At 41.7% G+C, this 13,579-nt stretch overlaps 1 protein-coding gene across 2 annotated transcripts in view; it reads left to right on the plus strand.

Moving 5' to 3' along the window:
* Positions 1-175: 175 nt before the first annotated feature.
* cab39l (calcium binding protein 39-like) overlaps positions 176-13,579 on the plus strand; it is a 21,596-nt gene continuing 8,192 nt past the window's right edge. The window contains exon 1 of one of the 2 annotated variants that reach the window (XM_077512281.1): positions 176-413. The gene's annotated coding sequence lies outside the window, so the exon portion shown is untranslated. Of the gene's footprint in view, positions 414-2,932; positions 3,050-13,579 lie in introns of those variants that run through there. The other variant, XM_077512282.1, reaches the window with a different exon arrangement.

A 13,579-nucleotide genomic window follows, 5' to 3' on the forward strand; every position in this document is an offset into this window, starting at 1 on the left:
TTTAGATTTCAGTATGATATCATCAAATTATACTTTATATTATTATTTATTAAGTGTGGCCCATTAAAATTCGTTTAATCGTATAAATCTGCATTTGTTCTTGTATTTCCAGTACGGAAGCAAAAGGTTAATGTTCGGACTGAAAATTCGCTTTTCTATGAAACTTTGAAACCGGTTTACACCGGAAGTCGCGTAGTTTGCCCTTGCGAGCTCGACAAAAGGCTGGAACGTAACCAGATGGAATTCCGCACTGCCTTCCTAACAGATTCCTCACATTTTAAATTGTTTCGCACACTTTTTAGCCGGCGGCCCAGTGGACTAACAGCCCTGACGTGAAAACCGAAGTTCATCAGGGCGGCTGTGAAGCGCGACAGAAGCGTTGTAGACGCTCAAAGATACAGATTCTTCTCACTGTAAGTATCCTTTCGAGGATAGCTGCTTGTAAAACGCTACTGGCGTGTTTTATTGCCCTTGGTCGTCCTGTGTAACGTCACTCGGGGTCCACTCGCGGATATGTTTCTTGCATTTTCAGTAGCGGTTTGCGGTACAAGGGAGACAACTGTGATTAGCTGTGGAAATCCGTCCGACAAAAAAGCGACTTGAGCCAGGGCGAGAGGGGTGTAGCCTTGTCAAATCACGTTGTCTGGCGCTCTACGTGTGCAGTCTGCTTCTCAAATGTATCAAAAACATGAACCTATTGAGACGCCGTCGGTATATTTACGCCACCATTAGTTGAAGTGCAATGGCTGTTTATTTTGTTTTGCTCTTTTCCACCCTGCTGTTACTTTAGACGTCAGGTGTCAGGTTTAACACGATGACAACAAACCAGCTTCCGGGCATTTTCAATGTAAAACCCGGAAGTTGGATTTATGCCGTGAACGTCATAAGATAGGCAGCAGGGAAGTAGTCTTATGAATGAGGCATTTGCTGGGAAAGGAATCCAGGGCTGAGTCAAAGGCATTTTACGTTAACGACTACACTACCTGTGATTAAAATCTAGAGCTACAAACCAAAAGCCTCGGAGCTTTGAGGCAGACATGATTGCCACATGGTCACTGGGCTGCCTTTACTTAACGAAGTATAATACATTTATTAATGTAGTGTCATAATTACATGCGCTTACATTTCTTTGCTGACTGGCTGCTAAATGTATTCATGGTAGGGGTGGGTGATCTTGCAAAAATAGAACATCACGATTTTTTAATTATAAATTCACGATTTCGATTTTACCATAATTTTTTATTCATAAGAAATACAAATTAAATTACACATGAAATAAGAGACATGTTGAATAAATGCAGTTATTTGTGAGAATGATCAAGTAATAAATACCTTTTGTAAAGTAAAATATAAATTATAAAGCTGCTGCAAAACACCTGAGTAAAGTAGGGATGGGTATCGATTCGGTTTGATTTCAGAAGTGCCCGATTCGATTCGTTATTTGAAGTATAAACACTCCCGAAGTCGATGCTAACTTCCCGTTAGCATTTGCACACTTCCTGTTAGCGCTAGGCTAGCGATGTTTGAAAAATAAAGCGTGTTTTGTATTCATTAAATATACAGTGGATGTAATTCTTAACGTTGTGTATTTAGTTTCACAGTTAACTCCAGCTGTGGTAATTAAACAGCTTAAAGAACGCTTAGGGACAAGAGAAGAACCAGAATAACATACGCTACACACTTGCTAGTTGCTAATGCTACGCAAGCAAAAATGGTACATTCAGGGTACTTTCACAGCATCAGAAACTTTCGCTTTCTTCGATAACGTTTTAAGGCGAAAATAATCGGCTATTTAACTCAATTGGCCGATTGTTTTGGCTGATGTTTGAAGGCCAATAATCGGTCAATTATAATCGGCGGCCGATTAATTGATCAGGCCCTATTTGGCACATTAATTTAAGGGGAAAAAAACTATTAAAAGTATTGATTCATGGTTTTATGAATCGATATTGGGCTATGAAAAGGAATATCGATTCAATATCGATATATTGATATTTTAGACCCAGCCCTAGAGTAAAGCATTAACAAAAGTCACATTTCTGTTTTCAAGTACTGTCGTCTAATCAAAATAGTGAATTTCTTGCACACAATTTGGCTGCTAGTGATGATTAAAGAAAAAAAAAGAAGCATGTAAACAAAGTTGAAAACAACTGCTGCTAGTGGGTAAGTAAAAAGCAACTTTTCATAAGTAAAGATCACAATTTTGTAGCAACCATTGTGGGTGGTGGGTTTATGTAGTTTCCTATGGTCTAGGCAGCCCGTGAATGCAACACACACTTTTTTAATTTAGTGCCATTAAAGGCACCTTTAGTTAACGTGATAATTTTGACTCTCATAATATCGTCATATCGCCCACCCCTAATTCATGGTCATGTTTTCAGCCTTTTTATGGTCATCTTTTTGTGGCCAGAAGTAATGAAGACAAAAAACAAAAAAAATGGCATATTAATTCCAGTCATGACCACAGAGCCGTTTCAATAGTAAAGTGGGCTGTGTTTACACTGCTGGTCCAAGTGCCCGATTTCGATTTCGATAGAAACACATCTATGTAGAATATTGTGTTTATTTGCGTTGTTTGAGCAGATGAGGTTATGTAACCTTGCCTGCAAGATATCTGATTCCGTTTGGGAGTTTTCTCTTTACCATGACACATGTGCCAATTGTGAAACTTGACAGCAACAAATCTGACTTGTCATGTTAACCTTTGCAATGTAAATCCTTGCTTGAGGGTTAAAGACGCAGTGTCTTGACCCTGCAGAGAGGTCACACACTGGCGGCTTTGTCTTGCTTGATGACACCGCAGCGTTGCTCGGGAACCGACCCATTTCGAGAGGTCTTGCACAAGCACGGATGTGGCCGCTTTTATTTTGGATGTCAAATGACTGCTGCTCCTTGTGCTCCTGGCTTGCCCGAGTTTGTATTAGCAACGCCCACAGACACATCAGATAAAAAGAAAGTCCTTGTCTGCGGTGAAAAGTCCCCTCGTGACCGTTCGCATACCTGCCGCAAACTAAAAATATGTGGATCGAGTTACCGTGCGGCGGTGCAGGTACAGTACAATAGTGCATTGTTTAGAAAACGAGCTCAACTACAAGCGTTTATTGTGTCAGGATTTTGCCCCAAATCTGCCACAGCCTTTCAAGAAAAGCTTGCCTGGCAGACCGTTCGAACGCGACGAAGCTGCTTGTTTCTTTCTGAGCATTGCTGATCTTTTTTTTTTAATCGTGTTCGTTTGTGCATGCTTATTTGCTGCACTGCGCTTGGACTAATGTCAAACTTTTACCCAGGTGAAGTTTCATCCAATATTGGCCATCACTAGTGCTTTCAGCTGTGGTGCCTAAACTGACAGATATGTTGTCATAATTGGAGACAGCAGCACAGTTGTTTGTGCAAGCGTGGATCTAAAAGTGCGACTGGTTTGTGTAGACGGCATGTATGCGTGTTCATCTATACCTTAACTCTTTTACTGCCACACGTTATCAAAAAAAAAAAAAAAACAGTGCCAGCCAACTTTGAACATTTTGACTCATCTTTCAAGGCAAAAAGAATATTGTATTGTATTCTACCTTATTCCCTTCTTTATTAATCACCATTTGAAAATAGGTCATTTGAGTGGCATTTAGCGAAAATTGATAAAGATAAGTTGAAAACAACCTTTTTTTGTGTGTAGATTTTCTCCGCAACAGTGACTTTGACACTAATATTTTTGTTTAGCGACACTCTATGAATTAGGTTTAATGTGACAAAGGCTTTGATCATTCACATCATCCTGGAAAATGTTCCATTTCATCAGATTCCGTCACGTTTCATTGTAATTGCATACACCAGCAACCCTTTGAAAAGAGATACAATACTGCCATTTGCTGGCTATAGTTAGTGGGTGTTTTTGATTCCACAACTCATTGACCAGGCAGCGCTCCACTTAGACTTGCACTTCCCATTGATTTAAAAAAAAAAAAAAAAAAAGTAGTTGACATCATTTATCATCATGTGCTCCCAGTAACGTGTAAATACGTTTTTTAAATGTTTTAAGTGTCCCAAAGACTTATTTATACGTTTTTTTTATTTTATTTTTTATGCTTTTATGTTTTTTATGAAGGCTTTGATGCAGCCTCTCAACTGCAAAGAACGGTTGCAGAAATGGTAGTTATTACACAAACGGCCAGCAGGTGGCAGCAGAGCAAAGGAAATCAACCAGGGCCATGTAGAAAAAAAATCTCAATTACTTACAATTTTAAATAGATTTGTGAAAACTGATGGAACTTATCTCTCTTCTAATGCTAATTGCTGCAAAATGGAAACGGATAGAAACATACTTTTTTTTTTTTTTTTCCTGATGAAAGAAGAGACTTTAATCTTTCTTTTGATAGGTTCCATGTTTTTATAGCAAAAGAAGAAAATCCAGTAAAACAGCCGGGAGCGAACGGGATTGCTTCCGTGAAAATGGCGGCGAGTGAATGAGTTAACATTTATGGCGGCATATATCGTGATTTTACTAATCATTATGAACCGTTTTTGGCAGGCAAAGAATTAATGTTTCGTGTATGTGGGCAATTTTCAGTTCCACATAGAAGCAGTGTGTTGGAGGCGGACCCAAGTAGTCAGAGCCAGATTTATGTGTCAGCAGTATAACTTCTGGTCATGCTTCCTGGGTCGAAAAGAAGTGGACTTCAGTGGTGTCTTGGTCCCTGGAGGAGTGGCATGAAAATCACTCACCTTATGGTGAACTTCGCCGTTGTGAAACCAAAATAGGTGACCTACGTGAATCGTGCGGATCCGATGAGAAAATATTTCGGGGGCTTGTGTCACTGAGTTGAACACGGAGCATTTATCCTTCGTCGCTTCTTCATTCCAAGTTCCTGTGAGCGAGCTCGCGCCAATAAACGAGTTTAAGCGTAGTTCATGTTTGTTTCATTTTTGTAAATGCACCGTAAATGAGCCATAACTCTTTGACGGCCAAAAACGTTTAATAACGATTAGTAAAATCACGATGTATGCTGCCATAAACGTGAAATGACGTCATCTACGTGTTTTGTTTTTTTTTTCTTAAATAGACGGAGCAACGTCTAAGTGCAGCGCTGCCTGGTTAATGGGTTGTGGAATCCAAAACACCACCTAACTATGGCCAGCAGATGGCAGCATTGTGTCTCTTTTCAATGGGCTGCTGATGTATGGAATTACAATGAAATGTGACAGAATCTGATGAATGCTCATAATCGGCGAAATGGCACGTTTTTTTTTTTGTTTTGTTTTTCATAATGTGTGGCAGTTAAAGAGTTAACTAAGTTGCCACATGATGGTGTAAAAGACAACATTTTTACATTAGACTTTTTGCCTAGACACAAACAGTGAATAGTTTTTCAGCAAATCGTGCCAAAATGACTGCAAATAGGTGAAATTAGGGAACACTGTTACATCATATCGAACACACGGTCCATGCCTATACGATGATTCTGTGTCAACGGTACGCTATTGACAAAAAAGAAAAAAAAGACAAGTGCATGAGATGCTCCTGGTAGATGTCAAACTTTATTTGTCCTTTTGTGCAACTGAACTGAGCAACATTCAGCTCAGGCCTTTCGGCCATCACTAACCTGTGAGTGTGCGTGATTCCGCCTCGCTTCTCCTCACATGACGAGCACGCGCTCGCATCTTGACCAGTCTGACACGTTGAGGACGGAATGTTTGCGTAACGAGCTTACGTGACGACCAATCCAAATCATCGTACGAACTACAATTCCCATCGCGAGATGCTGTGACTATCGCGTGACCGGTAGCGAGACTGGGAAAATCTAACATGGCGGCGCTCTGTTGCTAAAATAGAATTAGCTTTATATTTCTAATTAAACCCGAATTTAATGATTAGATAAATTCGATTTTTTTCTTTTCTAAGAAAGATCGGAAATATTATCCAGTGTGGACGACCTCGAACGTTTTATTGACGATCATTTTTATAGCTGCGCGATGGATGAGCCGGCGGCTAGTCGGGATAATCCTTCGAAAAAAAAAAGGAAAAATGACTCGTCAACAGACACGGACGATTTAGCAACCGCCGACGTATCGGTGAGTATGCTGGATTCCATAAATAAAAAACTTGACGTCCTCTGTCTTATCCGCGAGGACGTCAAAGAATTAAAGGCAAGTTTGGAATTCGTTAGCCAACAGGTAAGCGATCTCCAATGCGATAACTCCGAGCTACGCTCCTCTCTCGTCGCTGTCACAGCCGAGTTGGAGACGATTAAAAAGGAAAATAAAATGCTAAAGGAAACGGTCTTAGATGTTCAATCCCGTAGTATGCGGGAAAATCTAATATTCTCAGGTATATCCGAAAATTCTCCAGATAATCCAGAGGGTGAGATAAAAAAATTCATGACATCATCGCTAAAGATCCCACAGGAGACGGTAAATAATATCTCTTTTCACCGTGTACACCGGCTCGGAGCTCGTAAGGGCAATAAGCCCCGTCCTATTATTGCTAAGTTCGAACATTTTAAACATAAAGAATTGGTAAAAAGTAAAGGACGGGAGCTCAAAGGGACATCTTTCGGGATGAATGATCAATTCCCAAGAGAGATAAACGAGCGGCGAAAAGTACTGTTTCCTATCATGAAACAAAATAGACAGGAGGGTAAACGGACTTCGATGGTCGTTGATAAATTATATATCGACGGCCAGCTATTCCGAAACCCAACCTCGACCCCTTGGCTGTTCTAACTGACAATTGGTAGAGCCGAGCATTGTGTGATTATTTGACGTAGGTATATGTATATGTATGTGTATGTATATGTGTATATATGTATATATATGTATATGTATATGTATGTATATGTATGGATAATGGGTTACGAAATAGAATATGAATTTATATTATGCATAGGCTATATAGTAATAATAATAATAATAATAATAATAATAATAATAATAATAATATAGAAATATATTCTTAAAAAAAATAAATTAATAATAATAATAATAATCTCGCTTAGGTCACCATTTACTGGTGTATTGTTATGTTGAATCCCCCACAGATTTCCTTCACACTCACTTCCCCCCACGTTTCTTCACTATTATACTTATCTACTTGCTATCTCTCTCTTTATATAAATTATATAAATTGCCTAATTACTCTTTTGCTATCCTACAATATGTTAATATTAATAAGCAGCTTATATAGATGTATACATAAGACTGAGTCTATATTGCTTGTATGCAGAAATTAGTTCTGGTCTCCTGGAATGTGTGTGGCGCTCGCTCCCAGGCAAAAAGAATAAAAATTTTAGACCATCTCTCAAAATTTAAGGCAGATATTTGTCTCCTACAAGAAACCCACTTACAAAAATCAGAAGAAAAATTATTTATAGATAAAAATTTTAGTCAAGTTTACTCTGCCTCCTATAATAGTAGACAAAGAGGTGTCTCTATACTTATACATAAGAATTTATTCTTTACTCTAAATAATATAGTAACAGATTTAGAGGGCCGATATATTATTATCCAGGTAACTATATTTAATAAAGTATATACAATTGGTAATTTATATGCCCCAAATAATGATGACCCTGATTTTTTCCATGAATTTTTCTCTCGGTTACTCGATTTAGCAACAAATTCTACTATTATTATTGGAGGTGATTTTAACACGGTCTTGAACCCGTTAATAGATCGTTCTAATAATACGATATATACAAGGCGATTACGATCCGCTAAAGTAATAGATGAATATATGGAGGATTTTGGCCTCAGCGATGGCTGGAGACTTCAAAACCCAACTAAGAAGGAATTTACTTTCTTCTCTGCTGTGCACCGATCATTCTCAAGAATTGATTTTTTCCTTACAAATAATTCTATTGTTGATAAAACTGCTATAAAAATACATTCTATAATTATAAGTGATCATGCACCAGTCTCCCTCACTCTACAAATTGACTCTACCTTTAAACCTCCCCCGATATGGCGTTTTAACATCTCATTACTGAAAGACGTAGAGTTTGATAAAATTATTAGAAGGGAGTGGGCAGATTTTTTGGAAATAAATGACTCTCCAAATATATCTCCATCTCTTCTCTGGGAAGCAGGGAAAGCGGTAATTAGAGGGAAAATTATATCATATTCAACTTATAAAAAGAAACAGGATCAAAAATTAGAAAAATACCTGGAAGATAAAATTAAACAACTAACGGATGAATATGTATTAAACCCAAATAATCAAATATGGATAGAACTACAGAATATAAAAATACAGTTAGATAACATGTTATCTAAAAAGACAGAGTTTATAATACAACAGTTGAGATATAATAATTTTGAACATAATAATAAATCAGGTAAATTCCTGGCAAATCAACTTCAACGGAATCGGGAAAAATCTCTTATAACGGCTATTAAAGATATAAATGGTGAATGCACACAATCACCAGAAGAAATTAACCATATTTTTTATAACTATTATCGAAATCTATACACAGAAATTAATAGACCTAACCCTGAATATATTGAGGAATTCCTAAACAGCTTAAATATACCTCAGTTATCTATTGAACATAAAGATATTCTCGATACCCCGCTTACTATAGATGAGTTGTATCGTGCTTTAGACAGTATGCCTAATGGCAGAGCACCTGGTCCAGACGGCTTTCCGGCTATATTTTTTAAACATTTCTGGTTAATGTTTGCTCCATTATTTCTAAGAGTAGTAACTGAAATTAAAAGTAAAGGTGATATACGTCAAGATATGAATATAGCAGCAATTAAACTTTTATTAAAGCCAGAAAAAGACCCTACCCTCCCGTCAAGTTACCGACCGATATCACTAATTAATACCGATATTAAAATTATCGCTAAGGCCTTGGCATCTCGATTAGTGACGGTAATCTCGACAATTATTCATAGTGATCAAACAGGTTTTATTAAAGGTCGTCATTCTACTAATAATATTAGGAGACTCTTTAACTTGATCAGTATGTCACAGCGGTATGATAAAAAGGCAGTTGTTATTTCGCTGGATGCAGAAAAAGCATTCGATAAAGTTAACTGGTCCTTCCTCTTTGCTGTCTTAAATAAATTCGGCTTCGGGGAGTCATTCATTCAATGGGTCTCAATATTATATGATTCTCCTAAAGCTACAGTTACTACTAATGGGATTACATCACAGAGTTTTACTTTACAAAGGGGAACAAGACAAGGGTGCCCAATTTCTCCTTTATTATTTGCTATATTTATTGAGCCGCTTGCATTAGCTATACGTCAGGATAGACGGATCCAAGGAATCCACTCCGGGACAATAGAACATAAAATTAATCTATATGCCGATGATATATTACTCTATTTAGAAGAACCTGCTATCTCGCTAGGGGAAGCATTTAAATTAATAACTAAATTCTCTCACTTATCAGATTACTCTATTAACTGGACAAAATCAACATTATTACCTATTACAGAAAATTCATGGAATCCTACAAGTCAGGATCCACACTACTCCTTTCCTACAGGTAATTTAAAATACTTAGGTGTTAAAATTTCACCTAAGTTAACTGAATTAACTTCTTTAAATTTTTCACCATTATTGGATAGTATCCGTAGTGACCTGGAGCGCTGGAATAATCTTCCGATCTCTTTAATAGGACGGATAGCTACTATAAAAATGAAAGTTTTACCAAAGATTAATTATTTATTTTCAATGATTCCATTTAAACCTACGTCTAACTGGTTCCAATCGCTGGACTCTGCTATCATAAAATTCTATTGGAATAAAAAAAAAGCCAAAATTAGTCTATCTACTCTTCAGGAAAGTAAATCTAAAGGAGGTTTAGAGGCACCAAACTTTATGTACTATTATCTAGCTAATCAACTACAATATCTTGTGCTATGGACACAACCCAACAGAGATACTAACTGTTGGTTGGAATTGGAGCAGAAGGATTGTAATAATCTTAGACTGTCAGATTTACTCTTTATTACAAAATCAATAAGACGACATAATTGTTTTAAAAACCCAATGATAGCCGCCACCCTGACTGCCTGGTGGAAGGCATTAGAAATTACAAACTCCCAATTGGCGCCCTGTGGGCTCTCTCCCATTTGGCATAACCCCGACTTTCAACTTAATAATCAGTCGTTCCATTTAAGCCTATGGGAGCAGAAAGGAATTACACACCTTCATCATCTTTTCTCAGATAATAAGTTTATATCGTATACAAACTTGGTCCAGAAATATGAAATAAAAAAGGGAAATTTCTTACATTATCTGCAAGTTAAAAATATGGTTAAGAAACAAATCCCAACACTTCAGGATACGCTCCAACTGCCTGTCTTAGCTAAAGATATTATAAAGCTTTCTCCAACAACAATAAAGAAAATATCAAAAATATATAAGTTATTTTTATACACAAATAAAACGTATTTACCGACTTTAAAATGGGAAAAAGACTTGTCTATAGTTCCGGAACCAGACTTTTGGACCCAAATCTGTGAAAATGTATTTAAAATGACCAAACAGACAAATTTGCAACTTATCCAATATAAGATACTTCATAGAACATATATTACACAATATATGATGAAAAAAATGGGACTCTCTGACTCCGACATTTGTCTCCAGTGCTCACAAAACACTGCCGATACTTATCTTCATGCTTTATGGTCATGTACTCCAGTGCTGCATTTCTGGACTAAAATCTTGGAAAAGCTCGCTGATATATTAAACTGTAGGCTTCCTTTATCTCCAAGACTGTGTTTACTAGGTGACTTAACAATAACTGAGCTACCATGTAAACAATCTCAATCTATATTTATAGCCCTTACTATTGCTAAAAAAATAATCCTTGTCAATTGGAAAAATAAACAATCTCTAAATATCGACCACTGGTTAAACTTACTAATAAATTATATCTCAATGGAAAAAATCTCTGCCTTAAATAAAAATCAAGTATCAAGATTTAAACAAATATGGTCTATGTACATAGAATATTTTAATCTCAATTTGGCAACTTAATCCTGCCAAGATTCTGCCTGTTAACGAGAGCCACCACATCGTTACAACTTCTGTTTTCGCTGCTCCTGTATTTGGTATTTTGTATCTGATTGTTTTTATTTTTATATAGTCAGGAACCTAGTTGCTGCTAGTGGGCTCGAGCATACCACACTATACGACACTATACTCAATAACTCCTTAAGATCTATTTCTAGTGGGCACTAAGCATCAACACTTGGTGTTACTGCATGCTAATTAGTCAATTTTCTTGACGCCGTCCCCTGTGGTCGGGCGGGGGTGGTTCTGCCCCCCCCGTTGTCTGCTCGGTGGCGGTTGCGTCTTGGCCGCTCCCTGGGCCCCCTGTGGGGTGCGGTGTTGGGGTGCTTCCCCTGGTGCCCGGGGCGGTGCCGTCCCGGCGCGGTCCGCTGCTCCGTGCCCGGCGGCGCGGTTCGGGGTGGGTGGGCCTCCGGTGTGCCCCGTGGTTCCCTCTCCCCTCCCCCTTCCTCCCCCCCGTCGCCTCTCCCTCCTCGCCTCCTCCCGCCCATCCTCCTCTGCCTCCCGGTCCCTTTTCCCTTGTCGCCCTCCCTCCTCCTCTCCCCCCCCCGCCTCCTGCCCTGCAGCCGCCCTTTCGCCTTCTTGTCGTCTTCTCCCCGCTTCCCCCGCCCCCCCCCCCCTTCCCTGTCTGCCCTGCGGCCCCTCCCCCTCCCTCTCCCTGGGCCTGGGGCTCCCTCCCCGGCCCGGGCGTCGGGCTCCAGGGGCCGGGCGAGGGTTTGGGGCCTGCCCCACTCCGGTATAACTCCTGGCGCCCCGGGCGGGCTCCGGTGGCCGGTGGGCTGTCCGGTAGCCCTGCTGCGCTGGCTGTCCGCCCATTGTGGTGCCGGGTGGATGAGGTGGGGGGCGGCAGGGGGTGGGGGTGCTGGGGGGCGGGCGTGCCACCTACACCCGCCGGGTTGGGTGAGGCCCCGCTGGTCGCTCCTCTTACTCACTTCACTAGCTTGCACTATACACTTTGTAAATATACACATAGGGCACACAACACATTTCTTGGTGGGGTGGGGAAGGGTGGAAACACCGTCTTCACCCTTCAACTCCCCTCCAATTTTAATGCACCTCACGTCCAAGGGGAGGGGTGAGTTGGGGCGGGGAGCCATCAGAGGGGATGGACTGCAGTGCCTGGCAGCGCTGTGGTCCCCCCCATTTGTGTCCCTGCCCCACCACTTTGTCCCTCCATTCCCTTTTTTAATGCACCACACATATACATATTCATTTTTTGGGGGGGGGGTACGGGTGGGTCGGAATAGGGGAAATTTTTTCCCTCTGCTCCGACTCACCTGCTCCCAATTTTAATGCACCACACGCACACACTTGTATATACACTGGGTGGGGCCACATTCACGGTGTAAGGGTAGAGCTCGCCAGTCGGCGAGCTGGCGGACTCAGTAACAGGGTTAGGTGTCACTTGTACTCTGGCGTGACGACCGGGGCCTCTCCCCACCGGGCTCGGTGTTCTGGTGTTCCGCCTTCTCCCCTGGTGCTTCCTCCTCTGCTTCCCCCCTCCCGCCGCTGTGCAAATCTCGCGCGGCTGGAGGTGGGGTGGGCACATCTTCCCTCTCTGCGCTGCTGCCCGGTGCCGGTTTCCGGGGGGGGGTGGGGGGTTCTCGCGGGGGGCCGGGTTTGCGGGGGGGGGGTGGCGGCCGTCGGGGGGGGGCGGCTTGTTTGGGGGGGGGGTGGAGGTATGGGTGGGTGGGGGGTTGGGTGCTGGGGGTCGGGGTGTGTTCGGGGGTTTGGGGGTCGGGGGTGGTGGGGCCTGGGTCGTGGTGGATGGCGGGTTTGGGTGGGGTGCGGGGGGGTCGTGGGGGGATGGGGGCTGGGGACCGGTGGGGCGCTGTGGGGGCCCGCTGGGCCTCGTTCTGCGGCCTTGGGCTCGGGGGTGTGGGCCGGGGCTGGGGCGGGGGTGTTCCGGGTGTCTGGGTCGGCTCGCCGACCGGTGTCCGCTCGGGTGGCTTGGGGGTGGCCTTGGTGCTGCCGCGGCCTGGGGATTCCGGGGGGGGGGTGCTCGCTTTGCTGGACCGCGGTTGACGGCTTCTTTCTTTGGTGGTGGTCCTTATGCATGCCAGATCCGTCGCACCAGCATCTACTGAAACTCAACAGAAGTACCCTCTCCCTCCCACAGCCCCTTGAATCAGTTGGTGCTGGTGTCTGTGGTTCTCACTTTGCTTTATCTATCCTTCCCTCCTTCCTCTCTTTAGTTTTTCCTCTGGTCACTTGAGATCTTAATTTATTAGAAGTATGAGGTTTCTGGGGTTGGCATAAGACTCCGGTTTTGTAACCACGCAGGAGGGGTCTTGTTGGTGCTGGACTTCACTTTGATGGATTGGATGTACTGGCTTCTATTGATCTCACTCTGCCTTATCGATCCTTCCCTCCTTCCTCTCTTTAGTTTTTCCTCTGGGCTCTTGAGATCTCGCTAAATTTGCTGGAATTTAGAGGCTTCCGGGGTTGGCGTAAGACTTTGATTTTGTAATCATGGGGAAGGCAGGAAGTGTTTGGTCGGTGCTGGATGTCACTTTGATTTACCTTTCTTTTCTCTTTATTTCTTTTTTTTTCTGA

Source organism: Festucalex cinctus, chromosome 2 (assembly GCF_051991245.1).
Source record: "Festucalex cinctus isolate MCC-2025b chromosome 2, RoL_Fcin_1.0, whole genome shotgun sequence".
Taxonomy (NCBI): Eukaryota; Metazoa; Chordata; class Actinopteri; order Syngnathiformes; family Syngnathidae; genus Festucalex; species Festucalex cinctus.